The following is a 15,240-nucleotide window of genomic DNA, read 5'->3' as shown; positions in this document are numbered from 1 at the left end:
CTCGTCATCCTTTTCCTCCATTGCTTTTTAGTTCTCTGCAAACTTTCCCTCCAAGGGTCTTATAAACTCTGCTTAGTTTTCCTGTCAGCTCCACTATGAGCATCTCTGATAACTTTCAGGTGGCCCCAGGGTCAAGTAATGGAAACTGCATGAAAGTACAAGTTCCTGTGCTGATGGGCAGAGTTTGACTTCTGTTTGCTTCTACTTACTGGCTGCACGATTCTCTTCATTCCCCTAAACTTCAGTTTCTTCATCTTTAATATCAGATGATAAGTATCACTTCCCCACGGGTTATGCCCAGGACCAGAACAAATGGAAAGCTATTTTGCAAATGATAAGACATCTCACGAATGTTAATTTATAATTTACTTTAACAGCAGGAAGTCATTAAAAGGTTTATCTCAATATTTCGCAATAATATCTAAATTGTACTAGAAAGACAAAATATATCTGGGACTTTTAGAGCAACATAACTGGGAGGAAGATAATATTAAATGTTTCAGTAAGCAAATAAATTTAGATTTGTTTATGAGGGTACATGAATATCTTGCAAATGTTAGAAAATCACTTATTTCAACTTCCAGATGTTATGAGTAATTAATAAAATTAGTATCTAACAACATGTGCTCTGAAAAGCCCTAACTCTGATTAATTTTAAAAACGTTGTATGTTGGGGCCAACACTGTGGTATAGCAGGTAAAGCCGCCACCAGCAGGGTCAGCATCCCATATGGACACGGGTATGAATCCCAGCTGCTCCACTTCCAATCCAGCTCCCTGCTAATGCGCCTGGAAAAGTATGGAAGGTGGCCTAAGTGCTGGGGCCCCTGCACTCATATGGAAAACCTGGAAGAAGCTCCTGGCTCCTGGCTTCAGATCAGCTCAGATCCAACCATTGCAGCCATTTGGGGAGTGAATCAGTGGACGGAAGATACCTCTCTATCCTTCTCTTTGTAATGCTGCCTTTCAAATAAATAACTATATCTTTAAAAAATTGTATGTTGGGCCAGCGCCGCAGCTCACTAGGCTAATCCTCTGCCTGTGGTGCCAGCACCCTGGGTTCTAGTCCCGGTTGGGGCACCAGATTCTGTCCTGGTTGCCTCTCTTCCAGTCCAGCTCTCTGCTGTGGCCCGGGAGGGCAGTGGAGGATGGCCCAGGTCCTTGGCCCTGCACCCCATGGGAGACCAGGAGAAGCACCTGGCTCCTGGCTTCGGATCAGCGCAGCGCTCCAGCTGCAACACACCTGCCACAACGCACCGCACCGGCCGTAGCGGCCACTTGGGGGGTGAACCAACGGAAAAGGAAGACCTTTCTCTCTGTCTCTCTCTCTCTCTCACTGTCTAACTCTGCCTGTCAAAAAAAAAAAATTGAATGTTGAGGCTGGCACTGTGGTGTAGCAGATAAAGCTGCTGCTGCGGTGCCAGCATCCCATTTGGGCACAAGTTCGAGTCCTGGCTACTTCACTTCTAGTCCAGCTCTCTGCTGTGCCCTGGGAAAGCAGTAGAAGATGGCCCAAGCCCTTGGGCCCCTGCACCCGCGTGGATGACCCAGAGGAAGCTCTTGGCTCCTGGCTTTGGATCGGCACAGCTCTGGCCATTGCGGCCATCTGGGGATTGAACCAGTGGATGGAAGACCTCTGTCTCTCTCTTTGCTTCTACCTCTGCCCCTCTGTAACTCTGCCTTTCAAATAAACAAATACATCTTTTTTTTTTAAAAAAAAAAAAGCTTTTAAAAATTGTATGTTATATGAATTGTTTTAAAAATATCTGGCTATGCAAGGTGGATAACAATCAATATAACAAAAAACAGAGGTTTTATTCATTAAGTAATTTTCATGTTATTTAATCTATTTTATTTAAATATAGGAATGATAGATCTTTAAGTAATGGGCTGATTTTATGCAGAAGTTCCAAATTTGACCTAGATGTTTGTTTCTAAAATATAATATGAAGAAGAAGTGTAGGCATTTGCTTTACATGATAATCTTAAGATTATTTCTGAGTTGTCTCATTTTTAAATCTAGCTATATTTACCTGTTCAACCCCGCAGTATTATCTGCATTTAGAAGGCAAAGGATGTAATCCATGTTAAACATCAAGCTTCTTTGAGGACTACATTATTCTTTGTTTCTCCCTGTCTTGGTAGATCGTTTTGATGTGGATCATTAGTAATCTTTGAAAAAGAATTGTCCTCTTGGCCTGTAATTATTTTTTAACTGGAGATGAGATCAAGTTTGCTTTCATCATCCTTGCGTATTTGAGTACTCTTAGCAAAGAAGGGTCGTGTGTTTAACTCCATTGCTCACTAATGTGTGTCTTCTCGTTTTGCATTGAACACACCATGATTAATCTTACCATTTTTAAATTAATTGTTTTTCCCAAGTGTGGTTGAGCTTTGTTCGTTTTCACCCTTTCCTCTTGAAAATGTATTTGCTCGAGATGTAGTACAATTGCTGCCTGGCTATGGCATTCTGCTCCCTCTCTGAGGTAGCGCTGTTTTCTGTCCAGAGATGACCAGTATTGAAAGAGGACTTCTTTTAGACCCTAACCACAGCCTTGAAGTAATATCACTGCCTCTTGCTCTGCATCTGTCTCTTGCAGTCCTATCTGGCTCTGCCTTGGCCCTGAACACCAAGGAAGCATCTATTTCACAATTCCTCAAATCCTTCCTGATTATTTTGCAAGATGATTTCCCTGCTTGACTCTGTGGACAAATAGAAAATAAATAATCTTTTTCTTTAGCTGCATTTGCCATTTGATTGTCTCCCACTTTTTATATTGTCAGAAGAATCCTATGAGAGAGAAATTCTTAATACCATTTTACAGGTGGGAAAACTAGGGACATTTTTGATATGCCCAGGATCACAAATTGCTAGAGCCACAATTCCAACTCAAACTTGTCTGATCTTTAAAAGGTATTAGTAGCTACTCCTTGAGGTTTATCAAGAGTATAGATTAGGGGCCAGTGCTGTGGTGTAGTGGGTAAAGCCACCGCCGATGGTGCAGGCATCCCATATGGACACTGGTTCAAGTCCCGGCTGCTCCACTTCTGACTCAGCTATGCTGTGGCCTAGGAAAGTAGTGGAAGATGGCCCAAACACTTGGGCCCCTGCACCTGCGTGGGAGACCCGGAGGAAACTCCTGGCTCCTGGCTTCAGAACAGCACAGCTCTGGCCATTACAGCCATTTGGGGCGTGAACAAGCAAATGGAAGACCCCCCCCACCCCCTTCTCTGCCTCTACTTCTCTGTGTAACTCTGTCTTTCAAATAACTAAATAACTCTTAAAAAAAAAAAGGGTATAAATCAGACTGCAAGTTTCACTGAAAATAGACCTCATATCCAACTCATTCTCCAGGACTGTAGGATTGACCATTGTTATCATACATGGGTTAAGGGCAGAACTCGATTTCCTGTTGCAGGAGCACAGGAAGTGCTTTTCAAGAAGCCAGGTCCAGGAAGTCGTTTAGTAGCATCTTCAATAAATATCTGTGTTTAATGTGTAAGTCTTTACATTCGGGGATGCAATGATGTACGTGGAATTTATACCCTAGAATCCATAGAAATAAGTGTGACTTTTATAAAAGCGGCAGGGGTTGCTGCTTCTCCTTTGCTTTGAGTGCTAATCCATCTGTTGTCTTCCATTCAGTGTATTGCACTTTCACTCTACTTCTCAGGTTCCTGCTTCCACGCCTCCACCCTACCTGCCCCTCATTTATAAATGTACCCACCCTCCTCCAATCTCTTAGTCAGTTATAGAACTATACACAAATGTTTCATTTGAAAATAATTTTTTGCTTCCATTTTCCACTTCCCTATGACTGGCCAAATTTCATCTCTTTATAAAGAACTGGTACTACTCAATCAGTTTCAGTGCCATCATAATCCTAACAAAAACAGATTTTGTCAAAGCTTTCCTAGTTAATAATATCCTTTTGGTGTCCTTTATGGTCAGAGCCCTTTATCTAAGGACTCTCCAAGAGTTTTTAAGTTGTTGGGATCAGCCCTAGAGACAAGCAACAATCGTTTAAACACCAAGCATTACCAGAAGAACTCCATGTAAGTATTCTACAGGACTAGTTGAAATCGATGTAGCTAAGATGGGCTTCTGCAAAAGATTCCTTGAAGAAGACAGACTCAGCTAATGTATAATGGAGAAGGGGCTAGAGAGTGGGATTATGAAACGACCTGAAGTCTAGGATGAAACACTTGAGTTCCAGTCCCTACTGCTTGGAGAGCAATTGTGGGCAAGTTGAATTCAATGCCCCCTGCCTCTTTTTTCCTATCCAACTTTGGTGCTATGATGAAGCTTTTTGGATTGACATCCATGACATTCTTCATATATTACCTTTTTTTAAGGATTTCTCACTTTAAATAAAAATACACAAACTTCCAAAATATGTCAACTAATCAGGTAGTTTATTACATTTTGAAAATTTATTTGCTAAGGAAAATATTCTAAAGAAAGTTCTCTTTCATCCCCCACAGGATAATTTATAACATCTGGAGGTTTTATTGGTTACAGGGCAGTGATGCTGCTAAATAATCTGCAATGCACAGGCCATCCCCAGAGAAAATAATTCCCTATACATAGATAACATTCAGAAATGGACGTAAAGAAAATTTTTGTGTAGATGAAGGGCAGGTATATGCAATATTCATACCACTAAAAAGAAAGAAAAATATTTAAAACAACACAAGGGGCAGTTATTTGGTACAGCAGTTAAAGATGCCACTTGGGATGCCAAAATTCCATGTCCAAGTAACTGGGTTCAAGTGCTGGCTCCTTTCTCTCCTCCAGCTTCCTGCCAACGCACTTTCTGGGAGGCAGTAGGTGATGGCTCAAGTATTTGGGTCCCTGCCACTCATATTGTCTTCCTGGTTCCTAACTTCAGCACAGCCCACCTCTGGGCATTTGAGGAATGAATCAGTAGATTCACGATTGATCAATACCTCTCTCTCTCTCTCTCTCTCTCTCTCTCTCTATATATATATATATATATATATATATATAATCTCTCTGCCTTTCAAGTAAATTAAATAAATAAAACAGCATGAGATAGCATCAAATTAACAGACTGTTGAAAGTTATTAAGAAAGCAATTTTGTGAAAGTTTGAAGAAGTGCATATGTTATTCATTGGTGAAACTTTTTCTAGAAGCAGTGCTTACCATATTTATTAAACTCTTTTAAAATTTTATTTAAAGTACACAAATTTCATGCATTTTATATATACAGATTTAGGAACATAGTGGTTATTAAACTCTTAAAATTATTATTCCTGTTGACTCAGTTGGCAGTTTCAGTTTAGGATGATATCTTCTGAAAATAATACTAAATGTGTAGGAAAAAAAATGGGCCACCAAGAAACACTTAATACAGCTTCACACATGATGGGAAAGCTGAAGATCTAAGGGGAACAGTTAAACACTTCCCATTAAAGGAATGCGAAGGTGCTCTTAAGTATGTTTGTGAGATCATTGTAGTAGCAAGGTAAATTAATGATTATAATGAAAGACAGGAAAGGAGAACATAAATGTAATATAGCATGAGCATGAGAAAGCAAATAGCAATGTATTAAAATATTGAAGGAAATACAAAATCCAGACATATAAGTTGACAAATTGTTGATGGGCACATTAAATGTCAAGTGCAATATATAGCACACATAATATATAATTGTATATATCATAATTTTCTTTTGTGGTGTATACCACTTGATATTTCTTTCACATATATAAATTTCCCTAATTTAAAAAAATCTAAAAAGAAAAAGAGTTTGCTCTTTATTTTCTTCGTCATACTAGGGATATTGTTATATGAGTCTATTAAATAATCAGGCATACTCGCATGCACTATTGATGAGACTGTAAGTTGATATAACCCCTCAGGAAGTAACCTTACAAGGGTGCAAGTGCTTCAACACAGCAATCTCACATTGTCGTAGAGATACACTACACATCTAAGCAGGCAGGATGTACAATGTCTGTTACATCGTAGTTTGAATAAGAAAACACAACACTGGAAGCAAATTAATTTCCTGTCAACAGAGGAATTACTAAATTAGTTATCCTATTATGAATTAACTGGATTTTTGTAAGTAAAATTATCATGCATTACCCAAACTTTTTAAGTAGAATGTGTTTATACTCATATTAACTTTTGTTTTAAAAATAAAACATGCTTTTCAAAAAGCAATTGGCAAAAGATGAAATAATATATAATGTTAGTTTCAGCAGGGCTGTGATAGATACTTAAGTGAATTCAAGTATCTGCTGAAATTTCACAGATTTTGAAACTTAGAGTTTATCTATCCTCATCTGTTCATTTTGTTTAATAAAAATAATATCAAGCACAGTTGGACAAGGAATGAAGAGCCATAGCCTATCTCTACATTAGCAATAGAAGGCCCACTGAAGCTTTCCAAAGAATCACAAAACTAGGTTTTATTTGTTTTAGTAAAAACCAATCTGGCCTAATTTCCCCTTTGCTGGTAAGTTATGCTTCTCAAGACAACCCCTGACAACTCTGGACAGATTCAATTAGTGTCTCTTTTTCATGGTAATTCCAAATTCATCGTATTAATTTCCCTCATCTCTCAAAAGCTTATTTCTTGTAAGCAAATTTCTCAAGTTGCATGCCGGTTTCACTACAGATATTCTTCCATTGGAGCAGTTGAGGGAAGTGGGGAGAATACCATCAGGTTGCGTTATTAGAGGTAAAAATTTGACAAGACATCAACACAGCTTTCTTGCCCTGCATATGCTCCAAAAATAACAACTAAATACCTATCCGCTAAGCCCTCCCTCCTCCATGGCAGTTCACGCTCAGCATCCTCTTGTCATCACGCCTGACATCCTGATATCCCTACCTCAGGTTCTTTGCAACTATCCATTTCTTATCTCATGTTAACTTGCTATGGGTCAGCCATATCAGAAATACCAACTCACCCTCTTATTCACCAGGAAAAGCTTAACTCTTGCATTCCTGGTGAGTAGAACTCATCTGATTTAAGCATCATCAACTTTATTTCTCACTACAAGCAACATCTGAGAATTTCTCTAACTTTTTCTGTCCAAGGTAAGGTCTCCTCCCTGTATTCTTCAGTAAAAGGATTTATACGATCTAAAGAGAAACTGGAGTATCCTCCCTGTATTCTTAATGCCAACTTCTCTTCCTTATTTCAGCACAGAACTCCTCTGTATTCTTGATCTCATTTTCTCTTGGCTGGCTCCATCATTTGAAATAATAACTGCATCTCTGCAATGCCTTTCATCAATCCTACTTTATTCATTCTGCCCTCTTACAATTAATACACGGGGGTATCCTATTTTCAAAATGAGAAAAATAAAAGCCAAAAAAGTGCTAGAAAAATTTCTTACGACTTTCTTCTCCTATAGCTGTTGCCTTCTTTTGTTCTTTGCTTTGTCATCAACATGTTTAGCTAATATTTCCTATGCCTATTTTTACATAACACCCTGCTCTATAGCTACAGTGGAGCTGGTATATAAAAATGCACATGATATAATCTCTGATTTGAATCCTTAAACCATTTCGGGGCATAAATACACCAGAAACTTCCTGGAAAAAACTTGCTCTATCGGATGTTTGTACTTTCTCATCTATTCAACCTGATGCATCAAGCTCTCAAGTTTCCACATTCCACATCATCAAGGACCTAAAGATTCCTAAATCTCAAGGCTTCTTCTCATTTCTCATCCTCTTTGATCTTTCTCATTTTAGAGAATGTTAATAATTTGAAAATATTTCCATATGTATGATCAAAATGAATTATCATAATAATCCTGTAGAGGAGATATTCTTCCAAACCCCCAAACTCCTACCTTCATTTAGCACGTGAGGCTTAAGGAAAGAAAGTGATTTACCCACTCAGTGCTTGACAGAGCTTGGATGTGACCCCATATAGACTCCAAAGCCTCCACACTTCTTGCTTCCCTAGGTGCCATCCACAATCAACTAATGAGTGACTGGATGCATGTCTACTAATGACACATACATGCCAAATGCAGAATGTTTGAAAACACGTTTTCTTTCTCTGATATACTCTGACAGCACCCATGCAGCATCAGACATGCAATTACTGCCCAGTAACTGTTGCTGTTTGGGTTTCAACACAAAATGCAACTTCTCTTGGGCACCTGAGAGGGACAGATGGAACCTGGAGGTGCTGAAATGCTGTCTTCAGGGTTCGTGTAACGGGAGTACCTAACATGAGAACCGCCTCCATAGTTAAGATCCTTTTGTGCCTGAACAATTCAACAGTCCTAGTTTGAAGAGCAATGAACCTTTATTTTTATCACATTTTATCCTAGGGGGTAATGTTTGAGAGCGTTCTAATTCATAAATTGTCACCTTTATGTAAGTATTTTGAATAATCAAAGAAATTGGAGAATCTTAAATGCCCAAACTAAATTCACTGCTCAACTAACACAACATTTAGTTACTGAGTTAGCTCCTACTCTGTTACATTCTATTCATTCTGAAACTCTTATGACTCTAATATAATCTGAAAATGTCTAAATCAGTGCTTTGTCAATTTCTTCCTCTTTTGCAAAAATCATGAACATGGATTATTTGGAATTATGGCCTTATCAAATTCATTTGCAGGTACCATTTAAAAACTGTCTATATCTGTTGTCGGGAAAACTGTTGTCTGATAAAGGTAGCTCTCCACACGCTTTCCTGAAGTAAGAGGCATAAACACATCTGGGTTTCTATCTTCTAAACAATCTTTTAATATAATCCCAATTAGTCCAGTCATTTGCTTTCATTTGTTGCCATCCTATTTGAACATTTCACTGCCATTTGAGATGTTTTTTAAAACTTGCTGCTATTGTCTTTCTCTACTCTAACATGCAATTTTTCCTCAATCTGGCTTGTTTACATAGCTTTCTTCCTTCACAATTTCTTCATAAATGGATATTTTTAAATCTCTTCCATATGTCTACAAAACTTGACTAAGATCTCTGTTAGACATTTATTTGTGTGAACTGCTGTCTTTTTCCCTCTTTTTTATTTCCTTGGATAAATTCACCTTAATTTTGTCTTATTTTTGAAGAATTTGTGATTATTTTGAGTAAAATCTTTGTTTGCAATCAGTCCCTAGAACAAATTTTGATTTCCTGGATGCCATCATGTACATAGCATTGTGCTTAGCTGAGGGGTGCAAAAATCTGGCAGAAGGAAGACCATGAAAACTGACAGCAGAATGTACTAAAAGGGTTCCTACATTCAGGGACATTAACATATAACAGGGTAGACAGGATACCTGCAAAATCAGAATTAAAGAAGAATATGGAAATACAGCAACCAAGGTTAAATTGATTCTGTATGAATTCTGAGGGAGTTAGAAGTAATGAGTTGGAATCCCCAAGGAAGTTTCTTAGGAGTAATGAGGTTTGCTCGGGGACACATTTGGTGTGGCAGTGGTCCAGCTGGGATGGCAGAAGTATTCCAGCTGGAGGAGATAGATGGATGCAGACATGAGCAACTTGTTCAAACAATATACGAATTGCTTTTAGATGGTTGAGGGGATCCCAGTGAAGGGAGAGTGAGAGAACAGGGGCAAGTAGATGACAATAGAAGGAAAGAAGGGTGTTAATTGTTTCACTAATTGTTGATTTGTGGGGATTCCTCTTTGTAAGATTCTGATCTTTATGAGTTATGTGGGCTGCAAATACTTCCCCTGAGTTTCTGTCTTATCTTCTTTTTTTTTTCTTTAAAATCACTTGATGAGTGCAAGTTCTTAATTTTAGAGTAGTCAAATTTATCAATCTTCTCAAAATCAGCACTTTTATATCTTGTTTAAGAAAATCTTTTGTCCTTGAGGTTAGAAAAGTATTCACCTATATTCTGAAAGTTTTTAAGCTTAGATTTAAAAAATAAAACTTAACTTTTGACATGAAAGCTCTTCAACCATCTGCAGTCTTTGGTGATCCTCATTGTTTCTAGCTTGGCTTCTTCAGTGGTCTCTCCTTTCCCTCAGCGATCTAAATTTTGCACAAATCTGCTTCAATTTCTCTGTTTTGTTTCACTGACCAATTTAAGAAGAATGGGCTGGCCATTTGGCCTATTAGGAATCCATGTACTATATCAGAATGTCTGGGGTTTGAGTGCCAGCTCCAGTTTTTGACCCCTGTTTCCTATGAATGGAGACCCTGGGAGGCTGCAGGTGATGGCTCAAATAATTGGGCTCCCACCAGCCACATGGGAGAAGTGGTTGATTTTCCAGTTCCAGACTTCAACCTGGTTCAACTCCAGCTGTTGCAGACATTCGGAGAGTCAATGACTGGGTGGGAACTTCTTTTCATTCTCACCCTCTCTCTCTCTCTTCCTCATAACAAGAAAAAGGATAGTCCCTGACCACTGACCTTTATAAGTACTGTCTTAATTGCAATAACCTTATAATCTTTGATTATATTTTGCATAGCATTAAATCTCCAGATCACTTTGGCTATGACAGGCAGTTACATAGATAGATGAATGAGTCCTGAGTGGACCAACAATGATAGTTTTCATGAACCCAGGATTATGATTAATCAAATTCCATGCACTTGAGGACCAGAGGTTTCAGTGAGTGCAGAGAAACAGGGATGCTACTGTCAGCATTTTTGGTAATTTTTTGTAAACCAAGTAACATTTTATTTTACTTTTGCATGCAAATACATTAGATTTTGATCATTAATATTTAATATTATTGCTTCAGGGAATGTTTTCCCTGAACCAACAATGCTAATTACATAAAAATAAACACACATAAAAAGTCATTCTCCATTTTCCTGGGAAAAAAACCATCAAGTGTAACTTCTGGAATAGTCAGCTTTTTAAATTGTAATTAAAGTCTTGGTCATCTCATTTATTAGCTCTAAGTTACATATTTAAGTTAAGCATTAGACAACTGTTATAATTTATAAATGCAAGGCGTCGTTACCAAGTAAAATGACTCCTCTCGAGTGGATGTGTCCCTTCTCCCACCAACTAATGAAAAAAGAGCAATGCATGTTAGTTTAATTTCTTTAGATGACTCACTGTTGCAAAGGCTAATTCTCCTATTACCCGTGTTTATGTTGAGTACATGTATGAGTGGGTTAAATAGAATGCACTGACAATCTGGTCAGGGCGCCAGATTCTGTCGCGGCTGCTCCTCTTCCTGTCCAGCTCTCTGCTGTGGCCAGGGGGTGCAGTGGAGAATGGCCCAAGTGCTTGTGCCCTGCACCCACATGGGAGACCAGGAGAAGCACCTGTCTCCTGGCTTCGGATCAGCGTGGTGTGCCGGCTGCAGCGCGCCGGCCGCGGCGGCCACTGGAGGGTGAACCAACGGCAAAGGAAGACCTTTCTCTCTGTCTCTCTCACTGTCCACTCTGCCTGTCAAAAAAATAAAAAATAAAAAAAAATAAAGATAAACAGAAAGATGAGCCGGCTTGGGCTTTAGGTGAAGATTGTCTGTCTGAATCAATTGATCTGACCTGTCCTCTGTAGCAAGAATTCTCCGAACTGCTTCCTCAAAGGCAACATTGGTAGCATCTTTTGCACTTGTTTCAAAGTAAGGATAGTCACCGTTGTCCCTGCACCAGGCTTTGGCTTCTTCTATCTTCTTATGTCTATCTTGTTGCCCAAAATCACACACACACACACACACACACACACGCACAAAAGCTTTCGGTATCTTTCACATCTGCAGTTCTTTCGGTTACTGAAATTCTGGAAGCTTTGTGAATCATCAACACTGAAGTAAGCAGGCAACAGCCAGACCCCTGTAAAATGGCGTTCTCAGGCTTCAGAATTGCTCCAGACCGGCTGTGTCCCAAATCTGCATGATAACAAAGATGTGCATCCACCTCCAAATCTTTATTTAAAAGAATTCCACACTAACTGTATGGAAGTTAGACATCAAATTTACTAGTTATACATCCGTTCATAAGAGAACTCTTCCCAACTCCACCATCTCCAAGGAGAATTACTTTAAAAAGTGATTATCTCCCTGCCATTAATATTCTCAAGAACTTTGACTTCAGAATCCTTAATTGTCCAATACAAGCATCATTATCTTCTGGCGTTACTGGGAAGAATCATTCAGCCAACAGGAAAAGTGGTGCGTCACAGTGGAAGTGCCTCTCATGAACACAGAAAACGCTCCGGGAGCTCTGGAAGGCCCACTGAGGTGCAATGAGCACAGTAAAAAGGTGGGGGACCTAGCGGGCAGGAGGCAACTGCGGTGGCAATCCCGCGCTGGGCTCCAGAGGCTCCTGGCCAGAGGGAAGAGAACAACACAACACGGTGACCAGCCAGAGCGGTGCTGGGTCGGTGGGGTGGGGCCAAGGGAGGTGGGGCGGAGCTCCAAGCAGCAGACCCCCGGAGGGAATCCTGGGGAGGTGGATCTGGAAGCCCAAGTAGCATTTTAAATAGGGGAACTCAGGAAACAGGAAATCTGCACCAGACAAATTAACATTATGCCGCTCAACTATTACTTTCGATAAACCCCAATTCTTAGAAAAACCTGTTACCTATCTTGTAACCCATATTGTTTGAAGGCATGCACTGTGTATGCCCAGTACCTAAAAAAAATGCCTGGCAAATAACAGTCACTCGATAAATATTTGAGGCACGAAAGAATAAACAAAGGAACAACTGAATGCTGGAGAATATCAGGAACAATATATACATTTTTATATTCTAATTTTTTAGTGCAAAGAGTTTTATAAACAGATTCTTTTGTTGGGGGGAAGTTTACAGTCACAATCCTCTGCAGTTTATCAATTATAGTCCTTCTGCACTGTCATGCAATGGTGCTGATGTTCAGTGGCGTTTGTCTGCAGGTCAGTGAAAGGTGCTAGGGCCTGGGAGGAGTTGTGAAAGGAGGTGCATGAGTTCAGCAGCCATGGCTCCTGTTGATCTAGTTTTCATTCAAGCTGTGAATACAAAATGAACTAAAGAGAAAATGTCAGAATACTCCAAGTAATAAGTGTAAATGAGCTTGATGCAGAGTGTGTGCGCTGGTGCTGAAAGAATGCAGCCAAAGCCCACTAAAGTTCCTCTTTAGAAGGTAAGAGGGACTGGAGCTCTCACGAGAACTTCCTCACACGGTTGAAGGAGTCACCATAGCTTCTCACTGCTTTTCAAACTGTAGTTAAAGCCCAGTGGTGAGTCACAATTAACCTGAATTTAAATACACAATTTCATATTATCTATATGGATAGATAGCATGCATCTTTAATTTTTTCTATAATTTGTAGACTTAGCTATTACCTACACTCATATAAATAGAAACAAATTAGCTTCACAGAGTAGAGAATGAGTGCATGCATGGCATATACTAAAAATAAGAAATAAGTTCCAGTTCATCAAAATTTTATTTCAATTTCTTACATGCTTTATATCTGTGGGTTGTGCTGGGCTATAATATAAACTCCATTTCTTATTGTGGGGTGAGCCAACATGTGGAAAAGCCACAGTAAACTGAGCAAGGAGAGGGTCTGTCTGGCCAGCTGAAAAAGCCAGTGAAAGACCAATCCCATTCTGTTCTGTGCACACACCAAACTCCTCAAGGCCAGGCTGTGGTCACTCTTCCATAGGCTTATACTTTGTTGCCTAGTCTTTCCAGATGTGCAGTCAGGCAGCAATTTTGGTTAAAAGCAACTTTTTTCATTCCATATAGCTACAGGGAGGGCTGAGAGTTCTGGTTGTGGCTTCCCAAGTATTTATAGCTTGCCATCATTATAGAAGTTATTGTCCCATCCTTCAAAGCTTTTTTCTGTCTATTCAACTTACAACAACCCTCCAGCAGTGGTATGGAAATTCCGTTAACCTTGCCCATTCTGTCTAGCAAAGCAGGGTTTTGATGAGTTCTGTAAGCATGAGTGAATCTCATACTGTAATTTCCAGAATGTCCATGTTTTATTTTAACTATATGATGCAGAAGTAGTTTGTATTCATTAAATGTAGTGCATACACAATTATGCTACCCTCTAAAAGTAAATCTATAATTATTCTGTGACAAGTGTCTTGCATCATTTCTTTTCTAGATAAGCTTTGTAAGTCTCAAAACTGAGAAAATAACATTTGAACCAATAAAGTTGAAATTGTCAGCACTTTTCCTCCAATGCTCATTTGTCAAATGTTCTTGAAACAATGAAAAATAAATCTTTGCAGCAACAGGATAAATGGATTCTATGTATGAAGCCCAATTGTCTTAGTCTTTTGTTTTTTTCAGTATATATTTTTAAAAAATCCAGAGCAAAACAGGTCAATTCAAGAACCTAGATGAAGTCAGTCTTACAAATCAATCCTGAATACATCAAATGAACACATAGTTTGCGTACATGTACCAAATGAGGAATGATCTAGAAGAGAAGTTTGCAAACAAAGCCAACAAGAAGCATTACTTCAATAGGTTAGAGACTTGTTGCCCAGTGTTTACTATTGTAGGGTGTCTAATTTCAGTGAGAATTCTATGTACAACTTGGACGTCATGTGTGCCCGTGTGAGCAGGAAATTTCACCTGTAGGGGACCAGCAGAACATGAAGCTGCAATTAGTGCAATTATCTCTTCCTACAGGGGAGGATCCCAGAAGCAAATAGTGCATAAAATAAGGGCTGTTAACTAAAGGTAATCTACTTGAGTAATTAGAATGTGCTTTTCAATTTTATGATTTTCTTTTAAGATTTATTTATTTATTTATTTGAAAGTCAGAGCTCCAGAGACAGAGGAAGAGATAGATGCTGGGTTACTCCCCAGAAAGACACAATAGCCAGGGCTGAGCCAGGACAAATCCAGGAGCCAGGAGCTTTGTTTGGGTCTTTCCTGTGGGTGCAGGGGCCCAAGCACCTGGGCCATCCTTTGGTGCTTTCCCAGGCCATTAGCAGGAAGCTGGACCAGAAGTTGAGCAGCTGGGACATGAATTGACACCCATATAGGATGCCAGTGTCACAGGCAGCAGCCTTAACTGCCACACAACAATGCTGGGCCCTGTAATTTATTTTTCATAGACAGAGAGGTCGAAAATAAGAAGGCTTTGAAAAATAACAATGAATTTGTGCTGAAAGATAGATATTTGAGTTGATTCAAAAAGGAGACATCTTCCTTGGCATACAGTCTGTCCACAAAAAACCAGGCCATTCGTTTCCTTTCCTTTGGTGGGTGAATCTCATGAACATTCATAACAGAAGGTATTTCATAATTTTTTGTTATTGTTTTCCATGCTTGTGAGACATTTCATCATGCTGT

General features: G+C 39.3%; 1 pseudogene; it reads right to left on the bottom strand.

Annotated features, from left to right (window-relative positions):
• Nucleotides 1–3,947: 3,947 nt before the first annotated feature.
• LOC108176932 (ras-related protein Rab-9A-like) lies at nt 3,948–12,004 on the bottom strand (annotated as a pseudogene).
• Nucleotides 12,005–15,240: the final 3,236 nt, after the last annotated feature.

Source organism: Oryctolagus cuniculus, chromosome 3 (assembly GCF_964237555.1).
Source record: "Oryctolagus cuniculus chromosome 3, mOryCun1.1, whole genome shotgun sequence".
NCBI classification, from domain to species: Eukaryota; Metazoa; Chordata; class Mammalia; order Lagomorpha; family Leporidae; genus Oryctolagus; species Oryctolagus cuniculus.
Note: the sequence above shows the minus strand (reverse complement) of the source record. Positions and strands in the feature narration are given on the sequence as shown.